The sequence below is a fragment of the Lolium rigidum genome, chromosome 7 (assembly GCF_022539505.1).
Source record: "Lolium rigidum isolate FL_2022 chromosome 7, APGP_CSIRO_Lrig_0.1, whole genome shotgun sequence".
Taxonomy (NCBI): Eukaryota; Viridiplantae; Streptophyta; class Magnoliopsida; order Poales; family Poaceae; genus Lolium; species Lolium rigidum.
In genome coordinates, this window is record NC_061514.1 from 231489235 (window position 1) to 231500742 (window position 11508).

Below are 11508 nucleotides of genomic sequence, written 5' to 3' on the forward strand. Positions count from 1 at the left end.
AAACAGTAAAACTAGTATTGCAGTAGATTGTATTCGATATAAAAGAATGGACCGGGGTCCACAGTTCACTAGAGGTGTCTCTCCCATAAGATAGATAGCATGTTGGGTGAACAAATTACAGTCGGGCAATTGACAAATAGAGAGAGCATGACAATGCACATACATGATATAATGAGTATTGTGAGATTTAATTGGGCATTACGACAAAGTACATAGACCGCTATCCAGCATGCATCTATGCCTAAAAAGTCCACCTTCGAGGTTATCATCCGAACCCCTTCCAGTATTAAGTTGCAAACAACGGACAATTGCATTAAGTATGGTGCGTAATGTAATCAATAACTACATCCTTGGACATAGCATCAATGTTTTATCCCTAGTGGCAACAACACATCCACAACCTTAGAACTTTCTGTCACTGTCCCAGATTTAATGGAGGCATGAACCCACTATCGAGCATAAATACTCCCTCTTGGAGTTAAGATGATTCCCCTCTCCGGCAGGGTGCCGGAGGCGATCTCCAGAATCCCCTGAGATGGGATTGGCGGCGGCGGCGTCTCAGTAAGGTTTTCCGTATCGTGGCTCTCGGTACTGGGGGTTTCGCGACGAAGGCTTTAAGTAGGCGGAAGGGCAACGCGGGGGGCCACACGAGGGCCCCACACACCAGGGCCACGCGGCCAAGGTCCAGGCTGCGCCGCCCTGTTGTGGCGGAGCCTCGTGGCCACACTTCCTTTCCCCCTCGGTCTTCTGGAAGCTTCGTGCAAAAATAGGACCCTGGGCGTTGATTTCGTCCAATTCCGAGAATATTTCCTTTGTAGGATTTCTGAAACCAAAAACAGCAGTAAAACAAGAATCTGGCTCTTCGGCATCTCGTTAATAGGTTAGTGCCGGAAAATGCATAAATACGACATATAATGTGTATAAAACATGTAGATATCATCAATAATGTGGCATGGAACATAAGAAATTATCGATACGTCGGAGACGTATCACTAAGTTGAACTATCCTATATATGATAAAGAATTGTATGCTTTAATTAGAGTTCTTGAGGTTTGGCAACATTACTTGTGGCCAAAAGAATTTATCATACATTCTGATCATGAAGCTTTGAAATATCTGAAAGCCCAATCTACTTTGCATAAGCGTCTTGCTAAGTGGGTTGAGTTCATTGAGTCTTTTCCGTACATTATTAAGCATAAGAAGGGAAAAGATAATATTGTTGCTAATGTTCTATCTAGGAAGAATATGCTATTAACTCAACTTGATGTTAAAATTCCTGGATTAGAAGTACTATGTGATTTTTATGCTACTGATCATGATTTTGCTGAACCATATCGCTTGTGTGCTATTGGTAAAGCATGTGAAAAATATCACATACATGGCGGATTCTTGTTTAGAGCCAACGAACTATGTGTTCCAGAATCGTCTGTGTGTTTTCTCTTATTGCAGGAATCACATGCTGGAGGTTTGATGGGTCACTTTGGGCGTGAGAAGACGCTACTCATGCTAGCTGACCATTTTTATTGGCCAAAGATGAGGCAGGATGTGGACAGGTATGTGAAGAGGTGCATTACTTGCAACAAGTCCAAGTCCAAGATGAAGCCTCACGGTTTGTATACTCCTTTACCGGCACCTACTACACCTTGGGAGGATATTAGTATGGATTTTGTGTTGGGTTTGCCGCGTACTAAAAGAGGACATGATTCTATATTTGTGGTAGTGGACAAATTTTCTAAGATGTCACATTTTATTGCCTGCCACAAGAGCGACGATGCATCGCATATTGCTAACCTGTTTTTCAGGGAGATTGTACGACTACATGGAGTTCCGAAGACTATTGTTTCTGATCGTGATGTGAAGTTCATGAGCTACTTCTGGAAGACACTTTGGGGAAAGCTGGGGACAAAGCTACTTTTCAGTACAACTTGTCATCCCCAAACTGATGGTCAAACTGAGATGGTGAATCGAACCTTGTCACAACTGTTGAGATCCATGATCAAGAAGAACCTGAAGGAGTGGGAAGAATGTTTGCCGCGTGTGGAGTTTGCTTACAACAGGGCGATACATTCTACCATAGAGCTGTGTCCTTTTGAGGTGGTGTATGGTTTTAAACCCATTACTCCGCTGGATTTGTTGCCTCTACCCATACATAAGAGAGTCAATATGGAGGCATCCAAGAGGGCAGATTTTGTACGGAAGATCCATGTGAAGACTAAAGAGTTGATAGAAAAGAAAGGCAAGAGCAATGCTGCAAGGATGAACACGAAGCGCAAGGAGATGTTTTTCAAGCCTGGTGATATGGTCTGGGTATATTTTCGCAAGGATAGGTTCCCGAAGCTGCGGAAGTCCAAGTTGCTTCCTCGTGGTGCTGGTCCTTACAAAGTGCTTGCCAAGATCAATGATAATGCATACTCGATAGATCTTCCACTTGATGAGTTTGGTGTCAGTAATTCTTTCAATGTTGCTGATTTGACACCATATGACGGAGAAGACCTTGGAGCATCGGGGTCGACGTCTTTTGAAGGGGGGGGAGATGATGAGGACATCCCTACCATACTACTACCTTCGTCATTACGAAATGAAGATGAAGCTGCTGTGAAGCTCAAGTCCAATGAAGTTTGGATTGGACCTATTACAAGGGCTCGTGCGAAGCTACTTAAACAACAGGTGAACTTGTTCCTAAACCATACTTTGATTGATGAGAACTTTATACTGCCTAAGTCCTGTTACTTATGTATAATCAGGTATGAAGAGGAGACAAGCATCGCACGAGGAGGAGAGGAGCAGCTGGACGTGAAGATGGACGTGAAGCTGGACATGAAGATACCCCATGGATGCGCGAGGGAGGAGCGGGAGGCATGCGCGAGAGGAGAAGCCAAAGTCCAGGCCGGTCCAGCACCCGGTCAGACCGGCCGCCACGCCGGCGCGCCCGGTCCCTAGCCCGGTCCGACCGAGCGGTACGCCGGATCTGGCCCGGCGCCAACCGGACGATCAGCTGATGCCAACTGGGCGGGTTACTGCGCGACACATCCCACACCCGGTCAGCACCCGGTCCCTGGCCCGGTTTGAACCGGCCAGCCCGGTCCCAGGCCCGGTCGACAGGCCCCCAGACCGGCCGTGTCCGAGTCTGTCTCGACCAGATCTATTCTGGGTCGGTTATTTTCGTACTTTTTTGACCCGAGGTCGTCCCGGACGCCTATATAAGTGCCCAGGATGCCCCCAAAGTTGCTTTAGACCACGTTTAAGATAAACCCTAGTTCTTAGTTGTTTGCTCTGCAAAAATATTGAATCCCCTACATCATATTGCTTGTTATTGGTGTAGATCTGAAAGTCTTGTGAGATCTGCTGTTCCATTGGGAATTAGAAGGTTGCAACTTACCGCTTCGTGGTCGGCGGCTACGTGCGTAAGTGTGTGGAGTTGCGAATATATTGTAGGGTTGAGAGCTGTTGCATTGGCGACAGGGACCAATCGAGAGATCTCGTTGCGTCATACAAATTATCATCCACTTCATCATCCGTGATTCTCCGATGTGTTCATCCCGTGATCATCATCACCACCGTTGCTTACTGAGAATATCGGGCCACCCCTTATCAGTAGTCCACCTCTAGACTACCGGTTCGTGGCAGTAGCTTGATCTATTGCTTTCATGTTTTTCATTGATCTTAGTACCATATGAGTTTCCCAACATAATTATGGTCATATATGTAATTTCTGTGTGATGGATCTTTATTCTATGATATTGCGCTATGATCTTTATAGGAATTACATATATGACCATAATCATGTTGAGCAGCTAATAATGTACTAAGAACTATGATGAGCATGAGAGATATAGATCAAGCTACAGCCACAAACTCGTAGTCCAGAGGTCGACTACTCCATCTTGATCATGGTGTTGATGATGAAGACGTTGGAGAAGGTGGAGATCCCTCCGGCGGAGTTTCCCCCTCCAATCTTCTCTGTTGCAGCCTCCGTTTTTTGTGTTTCTGTGTTTCTGCGACTCTCTCCTCCAGAGAACCCTCGAGGGTCATATATATATAGTAGTTTTTAGGTTAAAATACGTCGGTTCGCGAAAGAATCAAGCGATTTGGATGATCGACGGCCGAAAAAGCATGGGTGGCGTGCCCTAGCAGGGTGGGCGTGCCACCACATCCCTTTTGGGCGTCCAAGCCCTCCATGTCTGGTCCAAAATCCCATCTTGCTTCTCCCGGTGAAAAAATGACTCTCCATAAATCCTAGCTCAATTTCACTCCGTATAGGTGTCTGAAAGTGAAAAATACACAAAACATGGTTTTCCTGTTGTGCAGAGTTATAACCCAAATAAAGGGGATCATTGTTAAATCCCCATAAATCAATATAAAACATGGTAATAACATCATATATGTTGCAAATATGTGGGAATTCATATTAATAAAGTACAAAGTTCATGTATGCATTTTATACATGCATCAACATCCCCAAGCTTAACCTATGCTCGTCCGCGAGCATAAAGGTGATAAAACTAACATGAACTTTGGATTTTATTATATTGCTTAATCATGCAAATCATTGCAAGGTCCAGTCAATAAAGAATGACAATAAGAAATATGAAGTATAAAGTGATATCTCTTACATTATACAAAGCATACTTAACAATAAATGGCATTGTAAGAAACATGAATGACAAGTATTATGAACCATAAAGAATGCTTTCGAAAATCCTATAGAATTTATTGGAAGACTCATGTAACTCTTTTGATACTCTTGACTCTTGAACACAAGAAAGTAAGCAGGGAATATGTGTGCTAGTCCTCCAACAAAACAAAAAGGTAAAGAGAGCATAAAGTGAGATTTTGAGATATGCAATTCATGTCAACAATACTCATAAGGATGGGGTTCCATGCATCTCTTTGTTACAGAGATATCTATGATTCATGTGTTTGATCTCTTATAAGTAAATATTGCCTCATCCTCCTAGGGGCTAACAAGTTACTCCTCTTGCTACTGAACTTTATATTGTCATAGACTTTCCACATATTGATTTAAAGAAGTATCGCAATGGGGTACCTCCATGCCGCTGATACGTCTATTTTGCATCACTATTTTATATCATAATTTGCTGTTATTCATTGATATATTTCATATTTGGAGATGATACTTATATTATTTCATCAATTTTGCATGTTTCATGATTATTGGAGGATCACGCACCGGAGTCAGGATTCTCGTCGGAAAAAGCGCCGTCAGAATGCAATATTTCGGAAGATCAACAATTGACGGAAATTATATGAAAAATCCTATTTTTCCAGAAGACGAAGGAAGCCAGAAGGGGGAGCCGAGGAGGGCCGCCGTGGGCCCACCTCATAGGCCGGCGCGGCCCAAGGCCTAGCCGCGCCGCCCTGTGAGGAGGGGGCCCACAGCCCCCTCTAGCCTCCTTTTCTTCGCGTACGTCTTCGTCCCGAAAACCTAAGCTCCAGAGGATAGTCGCGAAGAGTCACAGCCGCCTCTGCGGGGCGGAGAACACCAGAGAGAAAAGAGCTCTCCGGCAGGCTGAAATCCGCCGGGGAAATTCCCTCCCGGAGGGGGAAATCGACTCCATCGTCACCGTCATCGAGCTGGACATCATCTCCATCATCATCATCATCGCCATCACCGCCATCTCCACCGCTGCACCTCGTCACCGCTGTAAAAATTTGGGTTTGATAGGGGAAACTCTCCCGGTGTTGATTTCTACTTGTTATTGATGCTATTGAGTGAAACTATTGAACCAAGGTTTATGTTCAGATTGCTATTCATCATCATATCACCTCTGATCATGTTCCATATGATGACTCGTGAGTAGTTCGTTTAGTTCTTGAGGACATGGGTGAAGTCTAAATGTTAGTAGTGAATTATGTTGGTTAGTATTCAATGTTGTGATATTTAAGTTGTGGTGTTATTCTTCTAGTGGTGTCGTGTGAACGTCGACTACATGACACTTCACCATTTATGGGCCTAGGGGAATGCATCTTGTATTCGTTTGCTAATTGCGGGGTTGCCGGAGTGACGAAAACCTAAACCCCCGTTGGTATATCGATGCAGGAGGGATAGCAGGATCTCGCAGTTTAAGGCTGTGGTTAGATTTATCTTAATTACTTTCTTGTAGTTGCGGATGCTTGCAAGGGGTATAATCACAAGTATGTATTAGTCCTAGGAAGGGAGGTACATTAGCATAGGTTCACCCACAAAACACTTATCAAAACAATGAAGATTAATCAGCTATATGAAGCGAAAGCACTAGACTAAATTCCCGTGTGTCCTCAAGAACGTTTGGTCATTATAAGTAAACAAACCGGCTTGTCCTTTGTGCTAAAAAGGATTGGGCCACTCGCTGCAATTATTTCTCTTGCACTTTATTTACTTGTACTTTATTCATCTGCTACATCAAAACCCCCTGAATACTTGTCTGTGAGCATTTACAGTGAATCCTTCATCGAAACTTCTTGTCAACACCTTCTGCTCCTCGTTGGGATCGACATTCTTACTTATCGAAAATACTACGATACACCCCTATACTTGTGGGTCATCAAGACTATTTTCTGGCGCCGTTGCCGGGGAGTGAAGCGCTATTGGTAAGTGGAATTGGTAAGGGAAACTTTTTATTGTACGTGCTATTTTTATTTCTGGCTCGTCTGCTATAATTCATTATGGAGAGGTCTTCTCTTGAATTCCTCTTTGGGAAATCTACTACTACAGCAAAGGTAGTGGATGAGGCGCCAGGTGAGAAAGAGGTTCCATGCAAAATACCTATGAAAATTATTGAACGTGTTGTGGATAACCGCTATGAAGGGGATGGAACTGTCCATCCTGGTGATCATTTACTGTTTCTACATGAATTATGCGGGTTATTCAAATGTGCAGGTATTGCTATGGATGAAGTTAGGAAGAAACTATTCTCTATATCGCTGTCTGGTAAAGCAGCGCCCTGGTATAAATTGCTGAAGAATAGGGATTCTCTTGATTGGGAGGACATTGTGCCTTTATTTTATTCCAAATTCTATCCTCCAAGTGAAATTCACAAAGATCGGAACCGCATATATAATTTCTGGCCTCATGATGGAGAAAGTATTGCCCAAGCATGGGGGAGATTGAAGTCTTTAATGCTCAAATGCCCCATTCATGAGCTTCCTCGTAATATTATTATTGATAATTTCTATGCAAGACTGTCTTTTCAAGATAAGACTTTGCTGGATACTTCTTGTTCGGATCATTTACACGCAACAAAGAAGAGTTTAAAAGGGACCTTCTTGATTGGATCCAGGAGAATACTGAAGGATTGGAGAACGACAAAGATAGAGAGTCAGGTATAAACTATGATTATAAATGCATTGAAGTTTTCATGGATACCGATAAATTTCGTAATATGAGTGCTACTTATGGTCTTGATTCTCAAGTCATTGCAAATTTTTATAAAGCTTTTGCCTCTCACTTTGAATTGCCTAGGAAGAATTTTGATAAGTATCATGAACCTTATAAAGATAAAGTTGATTCATCTATAAATAAATGTGCTACAATTGAAACTGTTGATCATATTCTTCCTGAAGCTTATATTGAAAAAACTCCTTTCCCTGCTAAAATGAAGGAGTACTCGTTATATCTAGTGCGGTTAATAAAAGTGCAAAGAAACCTATAGAACCCGAAGAACAAATTAAGGTTGAACCTCGCTGTTGCAATAGTTAAAGATCTTGTGACTCGAAAATGTAGAAGATGGTCATATTATTTTCTGTGAAGATGCTTCTAATATTGTTTCGCATCCTAATAAGTCTAGGAAAGCTAGTGTTCCTATGCTCTCTGTTAGAATTGGTGATCATTGTTATTATGGTTTATGTGACATTGGTGCAAGTATTAGCGCCATTCCTTATGAGCTTTATACGGAGATCATGCATGAAATTGGTTCTTGTGAACTTGAAGATATTGATGTGGTTATTCGGCTAGCTAATAGAGAAACTATCTCTCCTATTGGTATTATTCGAGATGTGGAAGTCCTATGTGGTGATATTAAATATCCTGTTGACTTTTTGGTACTTGGTTCTGCTGCTAGTAAGTATTGTCCTATTATTTTTGGTAGACCTTTCCTAAATACTTGTGGAGCTGTTATAGATTGCAAGAAGGAAAACATTGTGACTAAATTTGCTGGTGAATCTTATGAGTTTAATTTCTCTAAATTTGCCAAAACTCCTTATAAAGCTGATTTGCCTAATAATGATTTTAGAGTTGAACAAGTGTGCGTCTATTGCTCTTGCTCCTAATAATCCTTTGCAGCAACATTTGGAGAATAGTGAGAGTGAAGTCTTTAGGGAAGAAAGAAATGAGCTTGATGAAATTTTCCTTCGTCAACCTATTCTTGAACATGACTTGCCGGTTGAAGATCTAGGTACAACACCACCACCAAAGGAAGATCCTGTTTTTGATTTAAAACCATTGCCTGATAATCTTAAGTATGCTCATATTGATGATAAGAAAATATATCCTGTTATTATTAGTTCTAAGCTTTCAGATATTGAGGAAGAAAAGTTATTGGAAATATTGAAGAAACACCGAGGAGCTATTGGCTATACTCTTGATGACTTGAAGGGGATTTCTCCCTCTATTTGCCAACATGCTATCAATATGGAAGATGATGCAAAACCTGTTGTTGAACATCAGCGTCGTCTAATTCCAAAGATGAAGGATGTGGTAAGGAATGAGGTATTAAAACTTCTTGAAGCTGGTATTATATATCCTATTGCTGATAGTAGATGGGTTATGTGGATGACCCAGCGTACCACTGCATGGTGTAGTACACAAGTCGTTGACATAACACAAGTGAAACACCGTTCCACTCATATTACATCTCTCAGAGTGGTACAACAGAAACATATGCGAGCCCAAGGTATGTCTATAGAAGTACACACGAACTGTTTACATAAGATCAACACAGCCTCCTACTTTACAGTGAGGTAAAACTTCAAATAAAGCTCCAGAAGAACGACTCGTAGTCTATCTTATTACTAGCTCAAGTTTAAGAGCTACTTGGGCTTGCTATAGAAAACTAACTACTTAGGTGCTATGATTAGGGAAAGGTTCCCTTCTATTACTAGTCTAAGTTTCCACTCTAGCTGATGCAGAAGTTGATTCCAATGACTTCTTTGATTAGATTCTTCATCTTGTGCAGTTGACTCCTTTGTCTTCGAGTTCCACGGTAGTTTCTCCTTCGGTGTCTTGATCTAAGAAGGGGGTTCAAACGGGATAGAATGAGTACGAGCGTACTCAGCAAGTTCATATTAGGAAATATGTGTATCATGCACTAGCTACAGCCATAGACCAGAAAGTCATAGGCCAATGCAAGTTTTTGTAAACATTTCTTCAAAAGGTTTATTTTATTCTAAAAACTATGCCCGTCAGTCTTCACAGGTTGACTAGAACTTCGTGGAGTTCCTTTCCTGCCGCGTTCGCAGTTCCCTTCCCGGAACAGGGAGTGACAGTCACAATTCTTTATACCCTCTGCAGAGGTGCGTTACTTTACCCCACAAGAGATCTTAACTTTGTTGCCGGCCGAGAGTATGTCCCCGTCCACACTTCCTTGGGTGTGAGGCCCAGTATAAGATCCAAGCCAATCACTGCCTTCTCTGCGACCCTGCAAACCCACCCTTTTGTCCAACCGTACACCCCCAGTAGACTTCTCCCGATAATATGACTTTACTCACAGTGTACTCCGGACAATCCATCATAGATCGTAGAGCTTATCATCACTAATGGATGGGGATTTAAAAGGCTATCCCAACCTACGGCAGTGCCTCCAACACCCCGCCAGCTCTACCAATCCGTTGGCGTGCGAAGGGAAAAGATACAACTGACTTCCCCGCAGCCATTATAGATCTTATGGATAACGCGATATGTACGGCGCTAGAATCACCGGACGGCATTGGTACTTAGTCCTAGATGAGTAGTACCCATGCAATGGAACCTCCACCATATCAACACATACCATGGTTCCATTGCCCACCACATAGTCATATTCATAATTGTAAAATAATACTTTGCTTTTCAATGCATGAGTGATAAGTATAGTACTTTGCATATAGTTTGATACAAATAATCAAATGACATGAGCAAGCGATGAACTTGCCTTTCTTGACTGCAAGATTATGCAGGCAAAAGCTTCGATACGTGATAACTCCAAATTCTGAAATACCATCATCGTCCGGTAAGGACAATATTTAAAGAACTGGCAAGGATGCTATAATGCATAATATGAGATGCAATCGTCCCAAGCGTAACCTAACCTCGATGATTTAGGATGTATGAGTTGTAAAGATTTCTTTAGGGTTGGTTGCACTTTTAGAATGGTTCTCAAACAAGGTTCTTATTAGGGTTTGGTTATATTAGCATCATAACCAAGTGATATTAGACATCCTAACAATCATACACATACAGAATAGTGATGGAATAATATGTAAAGAACAGTTGTCAATTTTAAGTTCTACAGGTCATGGTTGATGAGTACTTATACTATACTTCAAAAGAATAACTTTTGAAGAACATGTAGTTTAAGAAATAATGAGTATTTCAAAGAAGGATTAGGCTTCTAAGGTTTGATTGTCATTTGTACTACAAAAGAATAACTTTTGAAGAACAGGTTAAATAAGAACAAGAACTACTATACATAGGAGCTATGGCTTTCTAGGGTTTACTATGGAATTCATTTAATTTCACTAATAGGAACTAGTTGATTCTTAACTTGGAATGGTTTCTATATAGCAAGTATTGGTAGGTTTATTGCTATGGTTTCTTCTAAGCATCATATCAAAGGATGGTTATCAAGGTGTTGCTATGAGTTAGGGTTGTTTACTATGATTTCATATTTGCTTTACCAAATAATCTCTAATAGTTTCTAAGCTAAGTGGTTTTTCATTTCCTAAGTAAGGTTTAGTGGGATAGGAACATGTGATGTGATTTGCTACACAAAGTTGATACTAGGGTTTATCATTATGGTTCTACTAGGGTTTAATGATTGAGGTTGATCTTAATGGTATGGTATATAGGAGTGGTGATTAATGGTACTAATCCAATTAACAAGTTACGTTTTATACCTAGGTGACACTAGGGAATCATATAGGTTTTAATTAAGAATAGGGACATGAAATGATAATCTCATGTGACTTGGTTTTATGCTAGTGGATCATAAGCATGCATTCATTTGTTTCTTACTAGGGTTTTATAGGTATAGGTGAAGTGGATATGATCACATGGGCTAAACCCCTAGAGTTTTAGGATTGCAACTATTAAGGATGAACACATAAAATAATGGGATCAAGGTCTTACTTAAATTAAAACTAGGGTTTCTAAATTATGGTACAACTCTTGAACTAATAATTAACAATGGAGGTGTGATCACTAATTACTTTTAAACACAATTAACAATGACATTAGAATTTTATTAATTTTAAAGATTCACTAATTCAGATAATCACTATTTAGGGTTTAATTAAAAACTAGGGTTTAACAA